Source organism: Mesocricetus auratus, unplaced genomic scaffold (genome assembly GCF_017639785.1).
Source record: "Mesocricetus auratus isolate SY011 unplaced genomic scaffold, BCM_Maur_2.0 Super-Scaffold_100004, whole genome shotgun sequence".
In the NCBI taxonomy this organism is placed as follows: Eukaryota; Metazoa; Chordata; class Mammalia; order Rodentia; family Cricetidae; genus Mesocricetus; species Mesocricetus auratus.
In genome coordinates this window covers 18,237,172-18,244,005 of record NW_024429189.1, presented here as the reverse complement: position 1 = coordinate 18,244,005, position 6,834 = coordinate 18,237,172, and positions in this window count along the sequence as shown.

Sequence of the window (6,834 nt, the reverse complement as noted above, 5' to 3'; positions counted from 1 at the left end):
CCTGAGCAAGTGAGATGACAGAAGAGGGGACACTAGGGACAGATTGTTCAGTCTCTTGTCTCCATTTTAAGAAGCTTTTAATTTTGTCCTTCATAAAGACGACCATGAGCATTCGATTACTAGCAAGAACTTTGAGTGATAGTAGGCAAACAGTCTCACAATCTTCCACTGTAGTAAACAAACAGAACCACAACCTTCCCATGTTTACACTGAAAATACTTTATCCCTCCCCACGCCGCTTTCGCCAATATTATCATTGTTTGTTTTAGTTTGTTTCTGCTACAATGTTCTGCTCATGTTTTTGTTAAATATTTATACAGACCTTGATATGCCTCTTCCTATTAGGGAAGAGTCTGGCTTCAAGCAGGGTTCCAGGTTTCTCCAGCTATATAGAATCTCGTTTTGCTGTACTACTGTGTTAAGTGTAAAGCTGCGGCTTTAGCCTGACTCATCCTGTTTGATGCAATTGAGAAGCTTATCACCAAAGACAGGAGCTAAATGTCTCTTGGTTTACAAAACAGTTACTCTTCAAATTGTATTTTTTTTTCTCTACAGGGTGCTAAAATTTCCTTCTGACTTCAACAGTCAGCACACTTCCTCCGATTTGGGGTTCTTTATAGATGTCTAGTTGATAAGAAAACAATGCAACAGGGAGACAAGGATATTTACTAAAAGGAGTAATCACTTACATGGGAAGTGCTCTGCCCTCTGAAACACAGCCAACATCCGAGAGAGAGAGAGAGAGAGAGAGAGAGAGAGAGAGAGAGAGAGAGAGAGAGAGAGAGAGAGAGAGAGAGAGAGAGTGCCCACCTGTTCCTTCCTTTATCCCCTGAATCTTCCCAGGTACCTAGTCTAGGCCAATTATGCGACTAGACTGAGTAAAATGAGGTAAAGTCTAAAGAAGGCAAATGAAGGTATCAGAGTAAAAATCTGAGATGTTAGGTTGAAAATGCACCTGAGGCGAGGCATTGTAATATCTTGGTATATAAAGCTGTGTGTAGATGCCTACTACTTTTTCCTCCACACACATTACTTTTACTAAGAAATGATAATTATCCTCATACCACATAATAGTTTTTCCTTTCTTTCTTTAGTAAAAGAACTTCAAATTGGCTGGGCTTGTGGTTGTTTAGATAAAACTACATTTCCCTGCTACTCTTGTTGTTATATTTGGCCCTGTATTTGGGGATTATCTCAGTGTCATACAAGCAGAATTCAGTCATTCCTGAGAAAGCTACAAACGCTGTTTCTGACGATGGAATAGAAACCATGTGCTCAGGATGGTAGAAACTAAAGCAGAAATTGGTTAGGTTTTCAAGAACGTGGGTAGGCAGCAATGTGGACCCTGGGTGGCCTGTGTTTTAGTTTTTACACAGGAAGAAATCAATGATGGTTTGAGCCACTGCCTTTTCAACCTTGATAATCATAATTAGAACTTACTTTTAGCCTATTCCATTTTATAGTGTATTTATTTATTTTGTGCACCCGTGTAGGAAATATACACAAGCCACAGCTATGTGTGGAGGCCAGAGAACAATAAATGAGAGTCAGCTCTTTCATTTCACTATATTGGTTCTTGGGTGACTTTACCTAATAAACCATCTTGCTGTCCTCCTTCTCCCTTTTGAGACAGGGTTTCATGCAGCCCAATCTGGACTCAAACTCTCTGTGAGGCCAAGGATAACCTTGAATGTGTGATCTTCCTACTTTGATTTCCTAAGGACAGACATCACAGATTTGCCCAGATTTGCTTCATGCAGTATTGGGGGATCTAACGTGGGGCTTCATGCTTCATACACAAGCATTCTACTGACTGAGCCACATGAGAACTTTTCTTAGTTCTAGCAGAGGCCATGTGTTAAAGTATAATAATAGTTGTGCTTTGTTATCTACTGGTAGAGAAAATACTATATGGGAAGAGACATTGTAGGTCCAGAAAAGTTTTAAGAGAATTGTTAGTCACAACTATATAAATCTGAAACATAAGAAGATTTACATAGGTAGAATATATTGTCTGTTCACTGGACAATGCTTGGATTGTCACATTGGCCAGATGAACTCTGAATGCTTTCTGAAGTCCATGTACTAAGACGTAAAGTTAAACATAATATCCTGCTTAGCAAATGTACATAATATCTGAAGTGCCAGCCAACTATAAAGCTGTTGATGAAAGCCAGGTAAATGAAAAGAGCTAAGGCCCAGCAGGTCTTGTATCTGTAATGGATATCAGGGGATTTTCCTAACAACACTTCTATCTTTCTATTGCACAGTAAGTAGGCTGAATATTGTCAGCTCTGAACTCATGTCCAGGCAAATGAGTTTGACATTTGGAAATAGAGTCTTGCAGATAGAATCAAGGCAATGTGAGGTCATGTTAGATGAGAGTAGGCCATAGACTAAGGATTGGTGTCCTTCTGAGAACAGTTATCATGGTGGTTTGGATGAGAATAGCCCCGTTTGGTTGAATGCCTGGTTCCCAGTTGGTGAACTGCTTAGGAAGGATTAGGAAGTGTGGCCTTATTGGAGGAGGTGTGTCACTTAGGGTGGGTGGGCTTTGTGAATTCAAAAGCCAACACCAGGTCCAGTCTCTCTGCTTTCTGATTGTGGATTAAGGGTAGGCTCTTAGCTGCTCCTCTGACATTATGCATACCTGCTTGCTGCCATGCTTTCTGCCATCATGGTCAAGGACTCACAGTAAGAAAATCCCAATTAAATGCTTTCTTTTATTAGGCACAGTGGTAATGATGTCTCTTCCTGGCAATGGAATAGTCACTAAGACAGGGACACTTAGACACTCACAGAGAAAGAGGTTAGCCATGTGAACAGAGAAGCAGAGTACAAGAATGATGGTACATACCAAGAGGCACTAGGAGAAAGGCAAGGAGAAATCCTTCCCTAGAGACTATTTGGGGAAACACTGCCAATACCCAAAATTTGGATTTCTAGCCTTCAAATGATGAGAAAATAAAATTCTGTGATTACAGTGAACCCAGTTTGTTACTCTTTGCTCTTATGGCTTCCCCAGGGAACTAAAATGGTGCAATCAATCCTTCTCTGAGCTGCAGGCTGGAATGGTGTTCAAAATGTTAAACAACCAGCACATGATCCACACAAACAGAAGGGACGTCTGCTGAATTGCTGAATCAGGGTTGAAATAGATTCTGACTCTTATGATGCTGTCTTTCCAGTTGATGGAAGATGGAGAAGCCTTCTAGCCTGCTGATGCAGTGAATGCTGTTTGGGGTGGGTGGGTGAACACAGAATATCAGTTACTTCTCTAATGTAGAAGCAGTTCAATATTTTCATACATACGGGGTCATATCAGCATGTGCTGGGTCAGTGACCTGGAAGGTCTAAACCAATACAATTGTCCTGTTTGCCACTACAAATTACTCAAGAGAGACCCAGTGAAATGAAGCTCAAGCTTTTCATTCTTTGACTGGAGGCCATGCATTGGCCATGGAAGATTTGAATGAGAAAGAACAATACCTGACTGCTTCTAGTTTAGACTTTGCAACCTGAAAACTGGTCATTTATGGGTGAAGCTGCCTATGGAAGTACGGAGGCACTGAGATAAATGCAGCCATATGGGCCTAGAAGTCTGATCATTTATGGCAGAATCCCCTCTGTCCTCTGATACACAAGCCATGGATTCCTTTTGTCATTTATTCAAGTTTGAGTTGGCATTTTGTTTGTTTGTAACTCCCAAAGCATCCTAATTGTCGAGCCACTGTGATTTTTTTCTTAGAAGATATGTATTGGTTTCTTTTCTTTGAAACCTTTTGCTTTGATGTCTGCCAGTGTAATGATTTTGTAATTACCTTTTGCCTTAGTGTACTTCTATAATGATACAGGAAACAACCAGGCTTCAAGAAGATAGCACTTTGCTGAGTGATTCCTTGGGGCTAACTTTGTGTTAGATTTCTAGAATCTTATTTGTAAATCAAACAGGCACATGTGAATGCACACTGCTACCTACCTACCTACCCACCTGCCTATCTACACACACATACACCCCTAGCCACATATGGTAAGACCTAGCCTTCATTGGTGGGGGAATGTCCTTCTGTATATATGTTTCTCTTATTGGTTGATGAATAAAACACTGATTGGTCAGTGGCCAGGTAGGAAGTATAGGTGAGGCTACCAGACCAGGAGAATTCTGGGGAGAAGAAGCAGAGAGAGGTCTTGAGAGAGGCCATGTAGTTACTGGGAAGATAGGACATGCCAGGTGTTCTCTGGTATGATAAGGCCATGTAGAAACACATAGATTATGGGTTAATAATTAAGAGAGAGCTAGCCAGTAAGAAGCCTGAGCCATTGGCCAAGCAGTTTATAAATAATATAAGTTTCTGTGTGCCTATTTGGGGCAGAAGGGTGGCAGGACCAGGCTGAACAGAAACTCCACCTACACTGCATTATAGAGGCAAGGGTTGGGGAGACAAAAGAATCTGTGGCCTGTGGGGTATTGTGAAAAAATAAAGGAAGGTAGTAATTTCAAAGGTATGATTTGTAAATGCAAGTCTTGTACAAGAATAACTTCAAAATATGTCAGATGGTATTGCAAAGCCAGTTTAAATACAGAGGCAAATTGTGCAGCTACTTCAACATTAGGGTAAGGTAAGGCAGAAACAATGTCCCAGTGTTCTCTGTGCCCTTTTCAAGTTGAAAATTTTGAGCTCCTTTGATCGGTTTAAGTTGCTTTGAGTTACTGTCTGTATCTGGGTGTAGGATTGGAGGTTTCTATTTTATTCTGTGTGATGAACATGGCTGACGAAAATATTTTTCAAAGTAATTCCAAACTGAACAAATATTTCACTTACTTTTGATCAATTCTTCAGTTATTATGTTGCTTTCAATCATAAAGAGATGTAATTTTAAAAAGAAACTGTAGAAATGAGGAACTAGTTTTTCTCAATATACAGTTCATGTTAAATTGCTGCTGGCTGACGAATACTGCACGAAGATTTTATCAATACATGCAAAACCACACGCTTCCTATTTTAGTTGCTAATTACTATTCAGGTGTGTGGTGGAATACATAAAATTAAATGCGAATGCTGTTTCATTTTCGTCTTAACATGTACTGGTTGTTACTATACGTGGCATCATCTTGTCTATGCACACGTGTAATTGTTTTTTCTCTCTATTTGCAATCATAATATGTTCATATATAATTTGATTCAATCTTCAAGATGCATGATATGAATAAATCTTTTTGGTTTTAGGAAATCATTACCTTCTGTAGTGTGGAAATGAAAAAAAAATAACATGTCTCAGAATCACCTTTAAAGAGGCTTCAGCTGAGGACTTAGTTTAATTGATCCACTAGTACAGAAATTTTATTTTCCCCTCTATTTTGCTTCACTTAATTTACGATTAGCAGCTACATAAAATTGTGAGCTGCCTAATGGAAGTAGTTTCATAAATACTGCATTCCATTTTATGTTCTTCAATCTATGTTTCCCTTATCAAGTGTTTTCACGTTAGGAATTTTCAGAGTTAATGTGTGAGGAAGTAACTAGGTACTTTAGTTAGTTAGATTTCTCTTTCCTGAAGAAAATTACTATAATGGTTACTTTTGCTAGAATGCAATTACTGTCACCGTTACAATCAATCATATTTTTATATGAGAAACTCCTGAATGCATTAAGAAAAGTAAATGATAAAAGAGTCGGTGTGATGTAAGAGCAGACATTTGCCCTCCAACACTTAGTGAGAGAAATCACAGATTCCTCTGTTTTAATATATATTTAACACATAATCTAAGATCACCATAAAAGTTATAGCAGCAAGCAAGATTCCTGAAACATCACTGATAAGTTTTCATGTATATATCAACCAGCAGATAGTGTCCTTTGTAGTAAACAACAGCTTAATCCTAATCCAGGAGCATCTTTAGGCCTTGAATCCCTCATGTTAAGTCAGAAGGTGTCACTTAAAAAGGCTTAACACATACTTCTGCAGATGACACCATCCCCATATGAAAAATGTAAGCTAGAAACGATCAGGTCTCACCTTACACTGGTCATTAATTGAGGTCAGAAAAAAAAAAAGAACTCCGAGTATACAGCCACACCCTTTACAGACAGTATTTAGTCTCAAAACAGCATAGGCATGAAGGTCAAAGGCTTAGCATGACATGAGATGACTGTTACTGCAAGTACACCAGACATATAGTACTGGGAATATAGAAATAGTTGATTTGTTTTTTACTATTATTTAATAACGTGAATTGACACACAGAGAATACATCATACCTGATGACGATCAAAATAGATCAAGCAATAGTGTTCTGTAGGTAAAACTGATGATTTCATGTAGCTATTTGCAGTGTAACACCAAATTAACATTGAGTAGCACAGGCAGAAACAGCTCTGCTCCCTGCCAAATGCATTCCCTGCCTGCTTGTCTGCTTCTATAATCTTCTCCAAGGTCTTTAACGCTAACTCCAGCCAACCTCTGCCCTGGACACATGGGGGCATTTGATTCTTCTCTCTCCTTAGCTCTGTCCTTCCCACTGTCGACTTCCACCATCTTCCTCCTGCCAGCCTTCTCCACCACCTTAGAGTTCCCAGTCCCCCCCCCCCGTTTCCCACACACCTTTTACCCTGCTTCCAGAGTTATTTTTCCCAACGCTTTGGCATGGTGCACTATTTCAACCCCATTCTTCGTGTTTTCACTGTCGTTAGCTCCTTCTGAGTTATCCCTGCCTTGCTGGCTAGTCCTGTCAGTGGTCTGGCTAATCCACAAAGCTCTGTGACAGGATGTTGCTTTCTTGTTCTGGAATATGACCCTCGCCAGGCCTTTGATTAGAAAACTCCCCCGTCTTCA